This window comes from Aquarana catesbeiana, linkage group LG10 (genome assembly GCF_042186555.1).
Source record: "Aquarana catesbeiana isolate 2022-GZ linkage group LG10, ASM4218655v1, whole genome shotgun sequence".
Taxonomy (NCBI): Eukaryota; Metazoa; Chordata; class Amphibia; order Anura; family Ranidae; genus Aquarana; species Aquarana catesbeiana.
Window position 1 is genome coordinate 87,787,343 of NC_133333.1, and position 22,478 is coordinate 87,809,820.

A 22,478-nucleotide genomic window follows, 5' to 3' on the forward strand; every position below is an offset into this window, starting at 1 on the left:
ACATTCTTTAGCAGTGAAACTTAAAGTGGGGTTCCACCCAAAAAACAAAAATACCTGTAAAAATTCTAAAAAAAAAAACAAAAAAACATTTGGATATTTTTTTTTTTTTTACTTACCTCTAAATGCCTGTTGCTAGGTGGTCCCTCGTAGTCTGCCTGTTCCTTTGCCTGGGCTGGTGACATCACTTCCCCCCAGGCACAGGAAGGGCTCCGCTCTGCTCCCTCCCTCCTGTCAATCATCTGGGACCCATTACAGGTCCCAGGTAATTGAGCGGCCAATCACGGCGCGCGACGCCGCTCGCGCATGCGCAGTGGGTGCCAGGCTGTGAAGCCACAGCCCGGCGCCCACAGTTGAAATGCCGGCACCGACGAGCGGAGGGGGGGGACGAGCGGGGCTTCGATCCCCCGCATCGCTGGACCCAGGGACAGGTAAGTGTCCAATTAAAAGTCAGCAGCTGCAGTATTTGTAGCTGCTGACTTTTAATTTTTTTTTTATTTGACGGCCCCCCTGGGTGGAACTCCTCTTTAAGTATAAACATTGTAACAATTTGTCCTTTAGATCAAAGGAATACACTTTGTTGTGAAAATGAGGGAAGTTTAACCACTTAAACACTAAACCTTTTTCTGACATTTGTTGGTTTCAATTTAATTTCATTTTTTTTTGCTAGAAAATTACTTAGAATCCCCAAACATTATATATATATATATATATATATATATATATATATATGTATATTTAGTAGAGACCCTAGAGAATAAAATGGTGGTTGTTGCAATATTTTATGTCACACTGTATATGCGCAGCAGTTGTTCAAATGCAATTTGTTGGGAAAAAATGACAATACAAAAATTATTGTATAATGTGAAAGATTTTACGCTGTGAGAATCATGAGAGAATCGTGATCTTTTTATTCTAAGCAAAAAAATCGTGATTCTCATTTTGACCAGAATCGTGTAGCTCTAATATAGGGTGTAGGATTAAAAGTACCATTTCAGTCTTTGCAGATGACACCAAGCTATGCAGTGGAATACCGCCCTTACAGGATGTCTCCAATTTACAAGTTGACTTCAATGCACTGTTTAATCAGGCAACTACAGTAGTACCTTGGATTACGAGCATAATCCTGTGACAGACCTAGCCGGGACAGAGGCTGTTGGAGAGGACTGAATGCAAGCCTCTTGCCTTTTGATTATGGGCCCTGGATTTTCAATGGAACAATACTCTTTGTGAGGTGAATTAGAAATCTAGTCTGAACTGTACTAATCGGACCCAGTCATGTATATATGTATATATTGTATGTTGTTTGATTCTGTTGGGGACTCCTTGCTGTGATCATCGGGGATTTGTGTCCCTGAAGAGGGAGGGGGGATTCCTCCAGCAGCCCCCTGCTGATAAGACTGATTCATACTGTTGGGACACATCCTGTGAGGAGATGCTGGGGTCATCAACTCCAACTACCTGTGTTTATGTTAATTGAATGAGCTGATCACATGTCCTCTATACAATGTAGGAGACGGGACGACTCCTATTGGAGCTGCTGCTATTGTGAGAAAATGTCCTGTGATAATTAACTCAGTCTGGGTAATAGGTCATGTCTCAGTCACCTAGGCTGTATAAAAAATTAGTTAATTAGCTCATGTTAATTAGGTTAATTAGGTTACAGTTGTATTGTTAGAGGAGGTTCCAACGGCATATAAAGTCTTGTAATTTTGATTCTAAAAAAAGTGAGTTCATGTTAGCAACAAGCAAGTGTTGCCTTGTTTTGTGCTCAGAGAGGTTGGAATATCTGATATCTGTATACAGACTGTGAGGAAGTGGTATATGACGGAAGCACTCAAGCGGAGTGTGGGACGTTCCGTGACAAATCCGTTCCAGAAGAATGCTTGTAATCCAAAACACTCGTACATCAAAATGAGTTTCCCCATAGGAATCAATGGAAACTCAGATAATTTGTTCCACAGCCACTGCTTGTCTATGCAGTACTGCATGTGGCCAGGGGTGGGGGGGCGCCGGAGACACTCGGAAACTTCACGGCCAAAAAGGACACCTGAACAGCAGGGTAAATAAGACAAAAGACTTACCCTAACCCTACTTAGTGCCCTGGGACTATTTAGAGATGGTTTTGGAAGCCACCTGTGGTAAAAACAAAATAAAAAAACACAAACATAATCCGCCCAGAGGCTCCTGTAAAATGGCGCTGTCTCACACAGTCACATCTCGCACTGACAAGCAGCTGCATTCACCTCAGGAAAACTATGACACAGACTGTGAATACAGCGCCACCTCTCAGCATCAACAGGCAGAATCATTACATCCCAATGTAATAAAACAAATAGAAAAAATGTTACAGAAAGCATTAAAGCAGACCTCCGACCACTGAAAAGTTGACAAAAGAAATTTGTGAATTAGGTCAGCGCACTGCTGACTTAGAAAACAGAGTAGATGACATTGAAACTAATGTATTATCTCATGACAATGAATTGCAGGAACTTAAAGATGAATACCTTACGCTGCAAACGCATTTAGAGGATTTTGAAAATAGAGCACGTCGCTCAAACCTCCGCATACGAGGTATACCTGAGGCTATTATTGACCTTCAATTGACTATAACTGCACTTTTTCAAGAAATGATACCGTCAATACCAGTTGAAAGATTAGAAATGGATAGAATTCATAGAGCTTTGTCACCACGCAAATCTGAAGGTCTCCCCTGTGACATAATTGCGAAATTCCATTTCTTTCGCACCAAAGAGCAACTCATGGTCATGAGCAAAGAATACCTTATCTTTCAAGGTCACCCATATCAGCTCTTTGCCGACCTTTCCCCAATAACTGCGGCTAAATGACGCGCATTGAAACCTTCGCTTCAAAATTTACAACAGCACCAGATCCACTACCAATGGGGATTCCCATTCTCTATTCGCTTCACGTATCAAGGTACCAAGCATTCATGTATATCCTCTGACGATTACTGAACACCTTACAAGCAGGGCCGTCTTTAGTGCAGGGAAAACGGGGCACTTGCCCTGGGCCCAATCTTTGTTGGGGGGCCCGCGCTAGCCGTGAATAAGGGCCACAATTACAGCTTTGCAGAGCGCACAGAGGACACGGGAGGTTGTATTCCTCGCTAGCCAGCTGAGAGGGGCGGGGCCGGGAGCTCCACTGACGCTCTGACCCCGCCCACGTGCAGCCTGTGTACTCGGAAAAGAGCATCTGTAGTGAGAGCCAGTGATCGGAGTGGGAGTGTCAGTGGAGCTTCCGGCCCCGCCCCCTCTATACTGGCTGATGAATACAGAGGTCCGGGGGCGGGGCCGAGAGCTCCAATGACACTCCCACTCCGATCACTGGCTCTCACTACAGGCGCTCTATTCCCAGTACACAGGCTGCACGTGGGCGGGGTCAGAGCGTCAGTGGAGCTCTCAGCCCCGCCCCGCCCCTCTCAGCTGGCTAGCACGGAATACATCCTCCCATGTCCTCTTTGCGCTCTGCAAAGCTGTGATCGGGGCGACCATTCACGGGTGATGTGGGCCCACCCAACAAAGCATCAGTGGAGCTCCCAGCTGTTTTAGTGAGAGCAGAGAGTGGAAGCCCCGCCCACAGTCCTGAATGTATGTAGTTAGTTTGGCTGGCCAGGTATGTCCTTACAACCATAGAATGCCTGACTGTTTAAACCCTGAGCTGTTTTATTTAACTGTAAAGCTGTGCATTGCTGAAAGTTCTCTGACCATCCCCTGTATAATGTCTGCAGTCTCTGATTGTCTCCTGCAGTATGTCCGCAGTCTCTGATTGTCTCCTGCAGTATGTCCGCAGCCTCTGAGTGTCTCCTGCAGTATGTCCGCAGTCTCTAATTGTCTTCTGCAGTATGTCCGCAGTCTCTGATTGTCTCCTGCAGTATGTCCGCAGTCTCTAATTGTCTCCTGCAGTATGTCCGCAGTCTCTGATTGTCTCCTGCATTATGTCCGCAGTCTCTGATTGTCTCCTGCAGTATGTCCGCAGTCTCTGATTGTCTCCTGCAGTATGTCCGCAGTCTCTAATTGTCTCCTGCAGTATGTCCGCAGTCTCTGATTGTCTCCTGCAGTATGTCCGCAGTCTTTGATTGTCTCCTGCAGTATGTCCGCAGTCTCTGATTGTCTCCTGCAGTATGTCCGCAGTCTCTGATTGTCTCCTGCAGTATGTCCGCAGTCTCTGATTGTCTCCTGCAGTATGTCCGCAGTCTCTGATTGTCTCCTGCAGTATGTCCGCAGTCTCTGATTGTCTCCTGCAGTATGTCCGCAGTCTCTGATTGTCTCCTGCAGTATGTCCGCAGTCTCTGATTGTCTCCTGCAGTATGTCCGCAGTCTCTGATTGTCTCCTGCAGTATGTCCGCAGTCTCTAATTGTCTCCTGCAGTATGTCCGCAGTCTCTAATTGTCTCCTGCAGTATGTCCGCAGTCTCTGATTGTCTCCTGTAGTATGTCCGCAGTCTCTGATTGTCTCCTGCAGTATGTCCGCAGTCTCTGATTGTCTCCTGCAGTATGTCCGCAGTCTCTGGTAATCTCTTGCAGTATGTCCGCAGTCTCTGAACCTCTCCTGTAGTATGTGTATTAATGTGCCCCTTTACTTGCTCAATTATTTGGGATTGCTCCACTGCTCAGTGAGAGGTAATGATGTGCATGAACCTCTAGCAACCAATCAGCAAACAGTAGTGATCTGCTTTAATCTCTAGCAACCAATCAGTAAGTGCTAATGATGTGCTGTAACCCCTAGCAACCAATTAGTGAGCGCTAATAATGTACATTAACCTCTAGCAACCAATCGGCAAGCAGAAATTATGTGTTGTAACCTCTAGAAACCAGCCATTGAGCAGTAATGATAGGCTGTAACCTCTGGCAAACAATTGCAATCGCTGCGTGATCTGCTGCAGTAAACTGATTTTGAGTCTACCTGCTATTTTTTGTATGTCTCAGAATGGAGGGGGGGGCCCCAAGAAAATGTTTGCCCAGGGCCCAATCAAAATTAAAGATGGCCCTGCTTACAAGAACTTCATCTATACGAAAGACCCACTGCTAGCCCACTTTGACGCACAACATCCAGCTCTCCACAAGGCTCCTCTAATTTCGGAAATGATAGAAGCAGACAAAACTCATCGAAGAGGGGTTTATTCAACTCTCCGGATCTAGATCTTCCAGACACAATTGACTGAATACTTTTTGCATATCAAGTTGAAGTTCACTCTATCTTATGGCTCCTCCGTTCTTTCTTTGGTCGTTAAGTATTTACTAGACATGTGCAATTAGTTTCGTACAAATCGAAAATTAGTACGAATTTCTGTAAATCCGTACATTCGGGAGGATCCGAAATATGAATTGCTAAGCTTCCAAATTTTGTACGAAATATGAAATTTTGTTTACGAACTTCGGATCCAAATTCCTAACGAAATTCCTAACGAACCTAAAAGTTAAAAACCCAGGAAGTAAGCACAGCACAGCCCCTCATAATGATAAATTCATCATAACGAACATTCGTAATTGTTACGAAAAGTTAACGAACCTAACAAGAATTTGTATTTCGGATGAAATTTTGGACACGAATTACGAAATACAAATTAATTCTAATACGAAACAGAACGAAACTAAACAAATTTATTGACGCCGCACATGTCTAGTATTTACTGTCTTCAACATATTCTGAATAAACTTCTTAGAATTGATATTATATTTCAACTTTAGAATTCCCCTTTAAAACCTCCCCCAGATTTAGATAATTATATTTATTATATTATCTAATTATTCCCTATTCCCTCCCTAATCTTCCCTCCCCATCCTCCCTTTTCTCTTCCTCAGCCTCCCCCTTCTCCTTCCTCCTCCTTCCTCCATACTCCCTTCCCTCCCCATCCTCTCCCCCTAACCCCTTCTCAACTAAAACAAAGAGGTTAATATTGTTTTGATCAAAGCCCTATTTAATTAATAAGAAACAAATTTAGTTTAAATGCTACAACTATTTTATCGTTAACAATCCTGATTTGTACACATGATTCTTACTCTCTCTTTTTTCTCTAATAACCTGTTTCTACACCCTTCTTTTTTCTTGCTCCTCCCTGGGGTAAATATAGATTCACAATCTATACATGCAATATATTACAATAACTTCCTTAAGGTTTCTAGATGTCCCCCTTAAATGTCCTTACATTAAACGTACAAGGTCTAAACATTTCACAAAAGCGAACTAAAGTCTTCCGTTCATTGTCTTCCTCAAAAGCACACATAGTATGCCTCCAAGAAACTAATTTCACTGAATCGTAGACTCCTAAATATTTTTGCTCAGTTTACCCCCAAGTTATTATTGCCTCTGCTAAGTCTAAGTAAAGGGGAGTACTAATAGCATTTCATCAAACCACACCCTTTTCCCTTCTGACAGAGATCAAAGACCCAGAAGGTCGATATCTCATACTTACGGGGCATCTATGTGATTCCTCAATCACAGTGGTATCCTACGATGCTCCTAACAGAAATCCATCATCATTCATCTCTCATTTACTACAGGTAATAGATACACATAAAATGGGCACACTTTTGATCTGTGGAGATTCAAACCAAGTTCTATATCATTACCTAGATAAATCCCCAACTCCTACTGCATTCAGCTCTCAATCTTGATTGCTCCAAAAACTTCTTCAACAACATTCATTGCTAGATTCCTACCTTCCAACCTAGAAATAGCCATAAAAGATTATCTGACAAACAATGAAACTCCTGATATATCTCCATTAACCTTATGGGATACACATAAACCGGTTCCTACCCCTGTGACAAAGATACAGCTAGATAAAGCATGTCTAAACCTTGATCAGAATCCATAAACAAAACCTTACGTAAATCCAAACATAAATTTTATCTCTATCTAAGCAAATAAGCCTGGCACCCTTCTTGCCTGAGCACTTAAAAAAGTAAATTGCCCATTTAAACCGATTCAACTAAAATTACCACATGAAACATACACCACCAACCCAGGGATTGTGCTGTATTGGTGGTTTTTCGGTAATGACTTCGTACTAGGGAGTCCTTTAAGGATTTAGCTTGTCGAAAGGTGATTTCGGGACGAGAGCCTATGTATTTGCTGATGGTGGGATCTGTAGTTAGAATATGCCAGTGTTTTTGGATAATAGAACGTATGGTTTGATGCTGGTCACAATAGGTTGTGATGAATCTCACTACGTCTGGACTGACTTGTTTTGGTTCCGTCTCTGCACTCGCAATTGCTTAGCGCATGATTTTTATCTTGAACAGTTTGTTTATGTGTTAGTTATGTGTGTCTAATGACATTATATCTCATTTCAGATAGAGAAACATATACTCTTATCTGTCTCGTCTGTGAACCTTGGCCGTGTCCTGAGGAAGCCTAGCGGCAAAATAGTAGACATACAAGGGCTCACTGCACAATATTCATAGATGCATTTATGTTATAATCTTCATTCTTACTTTTATGTATTTGTAACCTTCAATAAATGTATATTTTTATACTGTTACTTCCTCTCCAGTGTTTCTCAGCCTAAAAAGTCCGCCCCCTGGTAATACGTAGTACTACCTATTTTTTTGTCTTCATATATTTACGTACGTGGCCTATCTTTGCACTTTCTTTTTTGTCATTTATATAATAGTCTCAAAGCCTATGTTAAATATGCTGGATACAAATCAGGCATGTTTGACATCAGCAGAGGAACATGTCAGGGTTGTCCACTTTCCCCACTCTTATTTGCCCTACTTATTGAGCCCCTTGCTCAGGCAATCCGTACTGACTCCTCAATCAAAGGGATAGATTTAGCTGGTCATCAACACAAACTGGGGGTCATTTACTATAGCGCCAAAAAATTATCCTGCAGTACCAAAAAATAGCTCTCAGAAAGGGCCAGAAAGACTTCAACTCTCAGAAAGTCAGCGCTAATGCAAATGGAAAGCAGCGCTATTGCCGGCAATAATGACTGTCAGATCACATATGCTGGAATAGTGGAAGTCAATGGGGCTCGAACCTGCAAAATCCAAAGTTCTCACTGAAGGCTTATATGCAAGTTCTTTGCCATAAAAAGTGTTTGGAGCCCCTGGTCCTGCCCCAGGGGACTTGTATCAATGCAAAAAATTTTATTAAAAACGGACGTTTTTTCGGGAGCAGTGATTTTAATAATGCTTAGAGTGAAACAATAAAAGTGTAATATTCCTTTAAATTTCGTACTTGGGGGGTGTCTATAGTATGCCTGTAAAGGGGCGCATGTTTCCCGTGTTTAGAACAGTCTGACAGCAAAATGACATTTCAAAGGAAAAAAGTCATTTAAAACTACTCGCGGCTACTAATGAATTGCAGGTCTGACAATACACATAAAAGTTAATTGATAAAAACGGCATGGGAATTCCCCACAGGGGAACCCCGAACCAAAATTAAAAAAAAAAAATGGCGTGGGGGTCCCCCTAAATTCCATACCAGGCCCTTCAGGTCTGGTATGGATATTAAGGGGAACCCCGAACCAAAATTTAAAAAAAAAATGGCGTGGGGTCCCCCTCAAAATCTATACCAGACCCTTCAGGTCTGGTATGGATTTTAAGGGGAACTCCGCGCCAAAATTTAAAAAAAATGGCGTGGGGTCCCCCCAAAAATCCATCATCCCTCATCTGACCTGGCAACCTGGCAGGCCACAGGAAAAGAGGGGGGACGAGAGAGCACCCCCCCTCCTGAACCGTACCAGGCCACATGCCCTCAACATTGGGAGGGTGCTTTGGGGTAGCCCCCCAAAGCACCTTGTCCCCATGTTGATGAGAACAAGGGCCTCATCCCCACAACCCTTGCCCAGTGGTTGTGGGGGTCTGCGGGCAGGGGGCTTATCGGAATCTGGAAGCCCCCTTTAACAAGGGGACCTCCAGATCCCAGCCCCCCGTGTGAAATAATAAGGGGGTACAAAAGTACCCCTACCATTTTACAAAAAAAGTGTCAAAAATGTTAAAAATTACAAGATACAGTTTTTGACAATTCCTTTATTTAAATGCTTCTTCTTTCTTCTATCTTCCTTCGGTTTCTTCCTCCATCTTCTTCTTTGGTTCTTCTGGTTCTTCCTGCGGTGTTCTCGTCCGGCATCTTCCTCCGCGGCGTCTTCTTCCCTAGTTTTTTGGTGCACAAATACATATTGAAATAAAATATAAGAGAGATGGCCACTCATTACAATTAGAAGAAAAGAGGTTTAACCTTAACTACGTAGAGGGTTCTTTACTGTTAGAGTGGCAAGGATGTGGAATTCCCTTCCACAGGTAGTGGTCTCAGCCGGGAGCATTGATAGCTTCAAGAAACTATTAGATAATCACCTGAATGACTGCAACATACAGGGATATATAATGTAATACTGACACATAATCACACACATAGGTTGGACTTGATGGACTTGTGTCTTTTTTCAACCTCACCTACTATGTAACTATGTAACTATATTGCACTTTCCCAAACCCACCACCCACAAAAACTAAAGAGAAAGAAGAAAGAAAGAAAAAAACACCACAACAAAAGCATAATAATGTACTTTTATTTTACCAGCAGAAAAAAAAATGTACATTTACTAGCTTCCAAAAAATTTGGACAGGATATATGGTACTACATTTAGCAATGGGATTTTAGGGGCCCTGCTCATAGGAGCTTACAATCTAAAATTTGACAAAACCCTAGAGTGGACACAGCTTTACTTTCAGTGTATAATGGGCAACACATCACATTTTTATCTGCAAGATTATAGAAACATACTTAACAGTCATTCTTACAAAGCATTCCAACATAATACTACAAAAGACTTATGCAAAACACCCACCACCAGCCCACAATCCACACATACATACATTGGTGACCATGTTCTGCTGGAAGCTGCATTTCGGTGTACACGATTAAACAAAAAAGAGTAGGTCAGCAGATGCTTCCAAACGATGTTTGCATGATCAGACAGGAACAATACACACACAACATTGACAGCATGGCCACATAAACCCACTTTTGATTGAAAAAAAGCACAAGAATTTCATCAAATCTCCCTAGTTGGGCATTTGTCAATATGCACAATATCATTCCTTCTCCCCCACAAATCACAGCAAAAAACCTGACCTTCTCAGGCCAAACGAATCCCCCTTCTCTCTTTATATAAGAGAGAGTGTATTGTTAGCACACTGACACACCCAATAGAAGTACACGCCCACCAGTATCTTTCAATCTATCTCTTCATGTATGTCTAAAGTGATTGCACCTGATGAGCAGGAACACATAATACTATTCACAACTGTGTTAGCCCTTGGCTATGTGCATCAAATTTCCAACTACAGGACAAAGATCAAAGTCCATTTGCATCCACATAAACAAAGCAACAGTTTTCTAAGCATATGTACCTGTGCAGTGTAAACCCTAAAATTTGAAATGTCCAAGTCCCTGGGCATGATTAGTGCTAACAAACATTAACATCAGTCCCTGGCTGCAATGAGCTTCCAATATAAAGTCCAAAATTAACTTTCTTACATTAGAACCTATTTTGGCAGGAGACAAATAAAATGCCAGCATGTCTTTGGATTGTGGTGAGAAACCCACACAGGGAGAACATATAAACTTCAACACAAGGATTAGCATGTTGGGGAATTGAACCAACATCCCAGGTGCTGCTAGACAGAACTGCTACCCACTTACAAGAACATATTTGGGGGGCACACCATACAATGCATTTAAATTCAAGATGGTGCTGCTATAAGACCTACAAACAGTACAAAATATTTTACAGCGCACACATACAAGAATGACATTTCCTGCAGGGCTAGTTAAAAACACCTGAACACCTGAACATATTCAAAAAATACGGGGGTTTGGTCACACTATATGGTCATATAGTGCTAAGCCCACTTACTGCGACAAAGTACCCCGAATTAGTGGGTCCTACACTAGTAATACAATGGAAGATCCTTTGTCTCAACCATGGGAGCTGAACTCCTCTATGTGGGAGAACTGAAAGGGATACATCCTATTTACTGGTGGCCACTAAATAGGAGGTAATGAGGAGGGGGAGGGGTGCAAACAGTATTTCCATGTGCACTACTCCAGGTTTTAGCAGAGTAAGGGTTTGGGCGCTATTTGGTTTCAGGGAACTATAGTAAATTCGATTTTGGGAGTATTTTCTCACCAGCGCTATAGTGAATTAGCGCTAATTAGCGTGAATTACCAGCAATTAGCGCTAATTAGCACCGCAGTTCTATAGTAAATGACCCCCAGTACCTGAAGTAACATCAGAGGGATACGTCTGTCTGCCCAACAGCAAGGATTGATCACTACTGAAGGAGTCCTTTTATGTCCCCATGAGTGCCGCAAGTGAACCCGGCCGTCGCCGGGACATGACATCACGGCACCGCGTCACTCCACCCGCCGCACATGCGCAAGATGGCGTCAAGCGTGGCGGAGTATCTGACTATTTCCGCTCTCCTGCTTTTCACAGAGTGATGTATCCACATTTTGCATGTGGTTGAATTGTTTGATGAGGCCCCCTCCAGAGTACACGTATATATACAGTATATATGTATCCTGCCTAGATAAACATAGAAGCTATTTGAGGAAATGCATGCTCCTAAATAGGTACATATACTTATTCGCTTTTAGTACTGCCACATTAGGTATCCATCTACCTCAACCATGTGAGTACATGTATGTTCATTTCTTCTTTAACCACCTCAATACCGGGCACTTTCACCCCCTTCCTGCCAAGGCCATTTTTCATCTTTCTGTGCTTTCTCACTTTGAATGACAATTGCGTGGTAATGCAACACTGTGCCCAAATTAATTTTTAACCATTTTCTTGACACAGATAGAGCTTTCTTTTGGTGGTATTTAATCATTGCAAATAATGGTAATCAAGTATTCAATTACGCCCACCTTGAGTTCCCACCACTGCGCTTAGGAAAGTAAGTGCCTTAAACAATGTGTATAAAACAAAATATATATATAAATGTGTAAAGAAGTGTGAAACTTCCAAAGCTGCCACTTTAAATGTATAAATATAATGAACTCTATTAATTCGCAAATACCAGAAAATTAATATAAGCGGCGCTAGTGGTGATGCCGTAGTGTGGTAAGTGACCATGTGTTGGACTAGTATACTAAGTGATATCAAGTACACAAATTGTATATATCACACAAAACAATAATTAGTATATCACAAATAGCCACCCTGTGTCACAAAAAATTTATAAAAATTAGGTAGTAGAAATTATGTTGTAAAGTCCATCAATAGGAAAGACACCGTGAATGATGTGCAGATTTCTAAAATGTCCACCAAAATCAAACGTGCCAGTGATTCCTCTCCCTTCAGATTCAAAACTCACCGGATAAATATGCCTCACACTCTCGTGTTTCGGCAAATAGGCGTAATAAACCTTACAATCAGGTTTAAACGAAAGATCCAAATTCCATCCGTATATATGCCATTTCACTTTCAGATTGTAAGCTCTAATGAGCAGGGCTCTTTGATTCCTCTTGTACCAAATTGTAATGTCTGCCTTAATTTTGTCAAGCACTGCACAAACTGTTGGTGCTTTCTATTCCAGAGCCAGAGGACCCCGTAGCTTTAGATGTGACAGTCAGTGCAGGAGGAGGCGGAGAACGGGAAGGCGGAGCGCTAAGGGAAAACCTAGGGAAGCGGCAGCGTGACGTCAGTAGCACTCCCTCCATTTTGGTGGACATTTTAGAAATCTGCACATCATTCATGGTGTCTTTCCTATTGATGGACTTTACAACATAATCTCTATTACCTAATTTTTATACATTTTTGTGACACAGGGTGGCTATTTGTGATATACTAATTATTGTTTTGTGTGATATATACAATTTGTGTACTTGATATCACTTAGTATACTACTCCAACACATGGTCACTTACCACACTACAGCATCACCACTAGCGCCGCTTATATTAATTTTCTGGTATTTGCGAATTAATAGAGTTCATGATATTTAATCATTGCTGGGTTTTTTATTTTTTACAAAAAATAAAAAAGAAGACCAAAAATTTTGAAAAAAAGAAAACGTTTTTCTTACTTTCTGTCAGTAAATTTTGTAAATAAGTAATTTTTCTCCTTCACTGATGTGCGCTGCTGAGGCTGCACAGATGGGCACTGATGGGCTGCACTGATGGGCACTGATGAGGTGGCACTTATGGGCACTGATGTGGTGGCACTTATGGGCACTGATTAGATGGCACTGAGGAGGAGGCACTAATGTGCCGCACTTATGGGCACTAATAGGTGGCACTGATGAGCACTGATAGGCGGCACTGGTGGACATTGATGGCACTAGTGGGCACTGATAGGCGGCACTGATGGGCACTGATGGTTTGAATTGATGGGCACTGATGGGTGGCACTTAAGGGCACTGATTAGGTGGCACTGATGAGGAGACACTTATGGGCACTGATAGGTGGCACTGATATGCGGTACGGATGAGCACTGATAAGCGGCACTGATGTGCACTGATGGGTGAGATTGATGGGCACTGATGGGTGGTGCTGATGGGCACTGATGGGAAATTTTTTTTTGTAAATAAGTAATTTTTCTCCTTCTTTAAACACAAAAGGAAGGCAGCGCTGATCCTCAACTATGTAATAAATACGAATGTGAATGTGTTCACAAATTGTGAAAAGATTAATGAAAAAACATATATTATGAAAATCACCAAAATCCTGCTATGGTATACATATATGTATCAATAAAGTGCAAAGTGCTCAAAAATTATACTCAATGTGCCATAAGTCTATAATAAGTGCAATAAGGAGAACACAAGAATAACAAAGTCCATCTTGTTAGTGATCCAAAAAAAAAAAAGTATATCTGTCAAAAAAAATGTGTATATATAAACATATATATTAAAAAGATATATGTAAAATATTCAAATAAATACACATAAAAAATAAAAGTTCATGAATGTGAAAAAATATAAATAAATGGTCACACTCGGTGATATCTTGTCTGTAGATCAGATGTGATAAAAAAAAAACCCAATGTGATCCTCCACCAGTCATTTTAAACTGACTCAACGAATAGAATGGCTGGTAAAGTTATAAACCAGCAGCTGCGCCTTTTTGCAATCGATGCTAGGATCCAGAGAACCATTTAACAATACATGAAATCCTCTTCAAGACTCAAGACACGATCCCCACATGTATAGGAGAGGAGGAAGGAAGCTCCAATAGTGTAATAACGTTTTTTAAAAACATTTATTTAAAACATATGCAATCATTACACTCACATTTTAAAAGTGTCAGACCTGACACTGGGGGTAACCAGCATGTGTGTGTTCCTGATCACCTCTGGTTGCTCAGCTTGGTATGTGAGCCGCGAGTGTGATCCTGGATAGCGTGTTGACGTCAGAGTCCTAGCCCCTCCTTATGCATTTCGTCATACAGCGCCTTCCTGGAGCAGCAGGATGTCTGAAGTCTCCATGCCATTTTATGTATGGGAAAGCCTCCGTGGGCTTGGTCAACAACCTGCTGCGCTGATTGTTAACAACATTTTTATTATTTAAAACGCAAGATCAAATGGCGAATCCTCCATGCCTCATGCTTTTACTGATATGAAGGCTAGACAAATACAGTTTTAAATATACACGCAGTCATTACAACAATTGATAGTTCTTAGGAGATCAAACGTGGAATTAAAGAGTGACTGCAGACTACCTCATTCCATCAATAATAGAAAAAACTGAATGCATGCAATCTAAAATACGCAATTTAAAAATGCAACCATTAATAGTTTTTAACAGCAAGATACGGACTATATAAGTGACTCCAAACTACCGTAAAAGACTAAAACATAATATGACATATTCCTAAAAAGCAATCAGTACCAATGGTTGAAAAAATGGTCTTATAACACACTATATTCCCAGACAGTTACAATATGTTATAAGTTGAAAATGCAAACACTAATCTAATAAAACATGATTATCCACGGTATGTATGTCAAAAATTGGTCAGAAAACAATTGAGATTTATATCAATATTAAGCCCTTGTGGCTGTAAAGATCCCAGTCTGTATACCTATTGTGTTTCTTTCCTTGATACCTCTTTGAGCACCAATCATTTGTGGGATTGACTCTGTGTTCTCCAGAATTGGTGAATACATTGATCACTTTTTACAGGAGATTGTTACAAAGAACGAGTCATATCTCAAGGATAGTGGAGAGTTGATAAAATCTTGAATTCCAACACATATATAGAGGATTGCCATCTGGTAATAGTGGATGTCAATTCCCTCTATACCACCATGGCTTGTTCTAAAGACTTTTACAGCCTGTGCAGCTTTCACCCAGGACATGGGATTGGCCTGTACCCCTCAAACTGCCCAATGCATAGCTCCACCAATTTGTAGGGGATCAGGGGGGTGAACAGCCAGCTCAGAAACAGTCCAGTAAAAATAAAAATGGCTTTATTCAGCAAATTGGCAAAAACAAACAGAAGACACGACAGGCTGTCTTGTTTGGCAAAAACAAACAGAAGACACAACAGGCTGTCTTGTTGTGCACACAGGTAAAGCTCACAGTTCCGCAGCATACAGGCTTACAGGCAATAGTTCATGGCTCTAATCAGAGCTACAGTCTTTTATGTGGTTAAGCTCACCCAGCAAGTACACAATCCAGCAATGGAACTTTTCACACAGCGTGCTGTTGTGTCTCTCTCTCCTACTCAATCAGCTCTCCTCTGACACTTTCAGCCCAGCTGACAATAAGCAGGACTGAAGGGGAAGTACCTGCCCTCTTTGATTAACCCCTTCTTAACCCTGCCCCAGGCTGACCCTCTACACAGTATCAATAAAAAAGATACAATGTCAGATGTCAAATGGGTTTTAGAAAAAAAAATAATATTCGCAAGATACAAAGAAAATTAATTCTTGAACTTTTGGAGTTTGCTATGACAAACAACTATTTTTGGTACAATGACAGCTTCTTTTAGCAATTGAGGGGGAGTTGCCATGGGAGCCAAATATGCCCCCAGTGTTGCAAACCTAGTATTAGCCAAGTGGGAAACAGAAAACATATATTACAAGTGGCCAGAGATGGCGCTATACAAACGCTACATAGATGACATCATTCTATTCTGGGAAGGTACAATAAAGGTTTCAAAACACTTTTTGAAGCAACTTGATCGGATTGATTACGATCTGGGTTTCACAGGTGAGTGGAGCGCAGACCAGGTCAATTTCTTGGATCTTGTATTGTTCAAGGTGGAAGGAAAGATACATGCTAAGACACATTTTAAGGATACCGATCAGAACAACTACATACCCACAACCAGTTATCATCATAAAAAATGGATATATAATACTCTCAGTAGTCAATACAGTAGAATTCGCAGAAACTGTGTGTTGGAATCAGATTATATAAACCAAACAAATATTAATAGAAAGATTTTTGGACAAGAGTTTTAAAAAAGCATTTTTGTTTTGCTGAAAGGGACAGAATTTTGGCTAAAAATAGATGTGGATTTCTACATACAAAAATACAAAAATCACAGGAAGACTTTGGATTTAATTTTATTACTGATTATAACAAACAATTCAAAGAGGTAGAAAAATTATAAAAAAAACATTGGCCCATTTTATTAAAGGATGAAGCCTTGAGGAAAATTGTGCCCACTTATCCTAGGTGTATTTATAGGAAAAACAATGCCATACAAGAGAAACTTGTTAAAAATTTCACCGACCCACCAAAAAAGATAAAAATGTTTGGAAATTTAGATGGCTTTTTTAGGTGTAATAAATGTAAGGCTTGCAATAGCACTAAAAAGGAGGGGACTTCGTTCACTGACAATAAAAATTACAAGATTAAGTCTTTGATCACTTGTGACTCTACCCATGTGGTTCATGTACTAGAATGTTCGTGCTAGAAGCAAAACGTGGGTAGAACCACCAGATGATTAAAGACTAGAATTATTGAGCATGTCAGCAATATAATTAAAGGACTTAAGAAACACAATGTCTCACGACACTTTAAATTAAAACATAATAGTGACCCTAAAAAGCATCTCTTTTATGGGATCGACAGAATAGTGGGACATTGGAGGGGGTCAGACATGCTGGAAGAGGTATCAAGGAGAGAAACGCAATGCGTATACAGATTGGGGTCTTTACGGGAAGATGTTGTATGACAAAACGCGTAGGATGGGGCTAGGACTCTGACGTCAACGCGCTATCCAGGATCACACTCGTGCCTCAAATACCAAGCTGATCGGCCGGAGGTGATCAGGAACACACACATGCTGGTTATCCCTAGTGTTGGGTCTGACACTTGTAAAATATAAGTGTAATGATTGCATATGCTTTAAATACATATTTAAAAAAAACTTTATTACACTATTGGAGCTTCCTTCCTCCTCTCCTATAGATGTGGGGATCATGTCTTGAGTCTTGAAGAGGTTTTCGTGTATTGTTAAATGTTTCTCTGGATCCTAGCATTGATTGCAAAAAGGCGCAGCTGCTAGTTTATAACTTTACCAGCCATTCTATTTGGTGAGTCAGTTTAAAATGACTGGTGGAGGATCACATTGGGTGTTTTTTTTTATCACATCTGATCTACAGCCAAGATAACACTGAGTATTACCATTTATTTATATTTTTCCACATTCATGAACTTTTATTTTTTATGTGTATTTATTTGAGCATTTTCCATATATCACATATATATATATATATATATATATATATATACATACAAATTTTTTTGACAGATATACATTTTTTGGATCACCAACAAGATGGACTTTGTTATTCTTGTGTTCTCCTTATTGCACTTATTATAGACTTATTAAGTATAATTTTTGAGCACTTTGCACTTTATTGATATATGTATACCTTAGTGGGATTTTGGTGATTTTCATAATAGATGTTTTTTGATTAATCTTTTCACAGTTTGTGAACACATTCACATTCATATTTTAACACATAGTTGAGAATCAGCGCTACCTTCCTTTTGTTTTTAAAACATTTTTTTGGTCTTGACAAAAACTAGGGTAGCTGTGATCCAGTATTGACTGTATTGACCTATTAATTTCTTTTTTTCCATTATTGATCTTTGCTGCTGTGTTGCCATCCTCAATTTTTCTCCTTCACTGATGGGCACTGATGGGCACTGATGGGCTGCACTTATGGGCACTGATTAGGTAGTACTGATGAGGAGGCACTAATACTTATGGGCACTGATAGTTGGCACTAATATGCAGCACTGCTGAGCATTGATAGGCGGCACTGGTGGGCACTGATGGGTGGCATTGATGGGCACTGATGGGTGGCATTGATGGGCACTGATGAGTGGCGCTGATGGGCACTGATGGGGCTTTACTGTAGGCAGGGCACTGCCTGTCAGTGTGAGGCGAGAAGAGCCAATTACTGGCATTTCCGCATTTACATGTGACCGGCTGTGATTGGACACAGCCAATCACATGGTAAAAGAACCGCGTCATAGACCCTATACAGGGATTGGGTTCACACCGTGTCCTAGGAACGCAGCCGCAAATGCCGCTCTGCACGCCCCCCCTTCCTGGGGTGCGCGAGATCGGCCGTTCTGGGGCAATGTCATATGATGTCATCCAAGAACAAGAGTTGCACCGCTCCTTTGTCAAGTGGTTAAACAAGGGGATTGCTTTTCCAGACCATTGTTTCTTTCTTTATAAATCAACTGAGAGTCCTCAGCCCCTATTTCTGCCCCCCAGGCGTTATTTGTGATCATTGACAGACCTTTGCCATCCTTAAATGTAAGTTCATAGAAGATGTTAAGCATTCACATAAACTACAATGTCTTGTATAGCCGTAAATGTATAATGTATAAAAATGTTTTTGAAATAAGCACATATACATGTATGTAAAGAAAATCTCTGTTACATTTAGCAGAATATGACATCCTCTATTATTGGTCCTGAAGAGGCTACCTATTAGAAGCTAACCAGTGGAGGAGACCCAGTTTTTGGATGCCCCCCACCCCAGTTGCTGTTGTCAATACTGTTATTTAAGTGGGGAGCTGATGTACTAGGGTCCAATGAGGAATGTCATGTCCAACCTACTGTTTTAAAACTATTATGTTTTGTGGACTCTACTCTTTAAGCACCTTCTTTTTAACATTTGTACTAATAAATGTTTGATACTTTTACAAAAATAGTTGTTGGTCTCGTGTAGGTGCCAGTAAAGTCCATCTGCTGCAGGACCGGCTCTTGCATTTGTTTTTTGTATCTTTCTATTTAGGGATGTGGCTCAGATAGAGGTCCTTTATTTCTTTCTTTTTCACCCCCCAACATAATGGGCAAGAAGGTTCAACCTTAACCTACCCAGTAAGCCAATCCTCTTCTACAATACTGTAGGTGCATAAAGCTGATGCCCAATAACCCTGGGCAGCTTTTTTGAAATAGGGGCCACTCATATAGGCTTATTTAAACATGATATTCTGTGTTTTTGCTCTGGACTGTCATGTTGTGGTGTTGGGGACATACAGTACTTTTACACACATTTACTTTTTTTATATATATAAAAAAAAAACTTTACTGTAATAAATAAAAAGACAGCTGATTGCAAATCCACAGTGCTGGTGAACAGGTTTTTTTTTAATTAAAAATGCACCAGTTCTTCTTTCATGGAGATCTTAACCCAACCTCACATATAAATAACATATGTATGGTAACTTTTCAGCAGAGCTTCCTATGTTACTGGGCAAAATAAACCTACCACATATTTCTATGCAGAATTCACTAAAAGTAAACAAAAACATGTTGTGTCTTTTGGCTTCTCCATAAAATATACGGACTAATCACAATGTCCAGTGACGTGGGAAGTTCAAGTTAACAGCAGCTATCATGGCCTTGCTGATTATGTAGGAAGGTCACCCGCTGAGGTGGTGTAAGGCCTAGCAGTAGATTGAACCCTAAAAGTCAAAAACCCTAAAACTGAAACAAAATGTTTTGGGTAATCCTTAACTTTAAGAAAAAGAACATATAATGTTTTGGTTTAAAAGATGAATTACTTCCTTAGCCATCCTAATATATAACTTCATATGGCACACATATTGTCAATTTTATTATTTCTTTTGTTTACTGTAAGCACAACAAATGTAACCTTCTTGATAATAATGAAATACATTTTCTGGCAGATGGTACATTTTATTTTTGTGCAAGTAATTCCTTAAGATATTGCATATGCTGTGGAATAGCGGTATAGACAATGTCAATCACTTTGATCCTATGCGGGTTCCAAACACAGTCTTCCTCTAAGCCCCTTTGAACGATGCCAGAGTTTGGAGGTACCCATGCTGTATTGTAACCATTATCATGCCATGTCTTTGCCATATGGGCACATTGTGCATCAATTCTTTTTACCCTTCCCACTTTCACGCTGAGCTTCAAAATGACCTGTTCACTTGTATTGCTTGGGTGAAGGCGAGCTTTTTTTTCATCTCTAGTAACATATACTCCTTTTCCTAGCAAGCCATCACTTGATTGTCGAAAACCATGCTGGATGATGTTCGTAGCTGCAGAAAAATTTGTACCATGGTACATGACATAGAACCTTTGACAAGGTTTGTATCTAGTAGAATTACCGGCCATTGCTGTTGAAAGAAAAATAAATAAAACCATTATTCTTTATAGCATTATCAGCAGGCATGTGGCTTGTTTATGTGATATTGGATTTTCTAAAATACAATACTGAAGGCCCCACTTCAGATACAGTTTCAGTTTATCACATGTTTAACCCCTTCATGATGAATGTAAAACAGACCTTACAGTTTTGCAACGTTGACATGTGTTAGTAAAACTGTACATATCATCACAACTACTTAGTGTATCCAGGTGGATTATACCTTGTTTTTTTTCCAGAACAAATTGGGCTTTCATTTGGTGGTAAAAGGTAATAGATATCTCCTGTGTGTGTGTGTTTTTTTTTATCTTCTTATTTTTATTAGAGCAAAAAACAAAATAGTAAAAAAAAAATAAAATGTTTTTTTCAAATTTAGCTGTATATTGCTTGCAATTACAATAACCTACCACCAAAGAACAACACAAAATAAATTCTCCTGCTCCTGATGATCACAGCGATATGACATTTGTGTATGTTCTTTGTACCCATAGTAGGGCCAAGAAATATTAGTGTGCATTTTGCTTTTTTTTATCCTACCTAAAACATTCTGTTTTTAAATTCATACCTAAAATATGCTGACCTTTGACCCTAGAATTGACCCTAACCCTAATGCCGCGTACACACGGTCGGAATTTCCGACAACAAATGTTCGATGTAAGCTTGTTGTCGGAAATTCCGACCATGTGTAGGCTCCATCGGACATTTGCTGTTGGAATTTCCGACAACAAATGTTTGAGAGCTGGTTCTCAAATTTTCCGACAACAAAACTTGTTGTTGGAAATTCCGAGCGTGTGTACTCAATTCCGACGCACAAAATTCCACGACTGCTCAGAATCAAGCAGAAGGGCCGCACTGGCTATTGAACTTCATTTTTTTTGTACATCACCGCTTTCTTGATGTTCGGAATTTCCGACAACATTTGTGCGACCGTGTGTATGCAAGACAAGTTTGAGCCAACATTCGTTGGAAATAAATTCACGATTTTATTGTCGGAATGTTCGTGTGTACGCGGCATAACACTTATCTAGTTCAAACTTGATCTACCTGTTTTTGCTTTATTGTTGTTTATTTATTTTTTACACACATTTGTTTGTTTACATTTTCTCACATGGAATCTGAAAGCCCCCTTTAAGCCCCCAATTTGAATGAGTAGGGGGTATATAATACCCCTACACATTCACCAAAAAAGGGGAAAGGTGAATAAAGACAGTACAGAGGTTTTGACAATTCCTTTATTAAAAAATGAACTGTCCCTCGATGTAGATCTATTGTCAATCATGACGCGGCCCAGCCGGAACCGAACAGTGCATGCTGGGTCAGTGATGTCATAAAGGGCAGTGCCACCAGGTGACATCGCTGGGTGGCCCCGCCCCATAGCTATATAACAAATGTCACACATCGGAACAGGCAGGCCGTGGTAGCGTTCGTAACAAGCAGAGCTTTTTTCCCCTTTTTTTGGGGCTTCCAGATTCCGATAAACCCCCTGCAGCCCCCTTCAACCAAAGTCCAGGGTTGGGGTGAAGAGACCCTTGTCCCCATCAACACAGGGACAAGGTGCTTTGGGTGCCCCTATGTTTACCTGTCATTCAGCTGTGTCCCTGGATGGGAACAGTCAGCGAGCTGTGTTTTTTTGTTCAGGTCAGCGTTTTTATGGGATTTTTTTAAAATAAAGGACTTGTCAAAAACTGTTGTTGTGCTTTTATTAACTTTTTTGTTGTTGAATGAGTAGGGGTGCATTGTTAAAGGGGGCTTCCAGATTCTGATAAGCCTCCTGCCCGCAGACCCAACACAACCACCTGGCCTGGGTTGTCGAAAAGAGGCCCTTGTCCCCATCAACATGGCCC

At 40.7% G+C, this 22,478-nt stretch overlaps 1 long non-coding RNA gene across 1 annotated transcript in view; it reads right to left on the minus strand.

Moving 5' to 3' along the window:
• Positions 1–16,535: 16,535 nt before the first annotated feature.
• LOC141110767 (uncharacterized) overlaps positions 16,536–22,478 on the minus strand; it is a 30,772-nt gene continuing 24,829 nt past the window's right edge. The window contains exon 3 of the long non-coding RNA XR_012236342.1: positions 16,536–20,605. This is a non-coding gene — a long non-coding RNA (uncharacterized lncRNA). The remainder of the gene's footprint in view (positions 20,606–22,478) is intronic.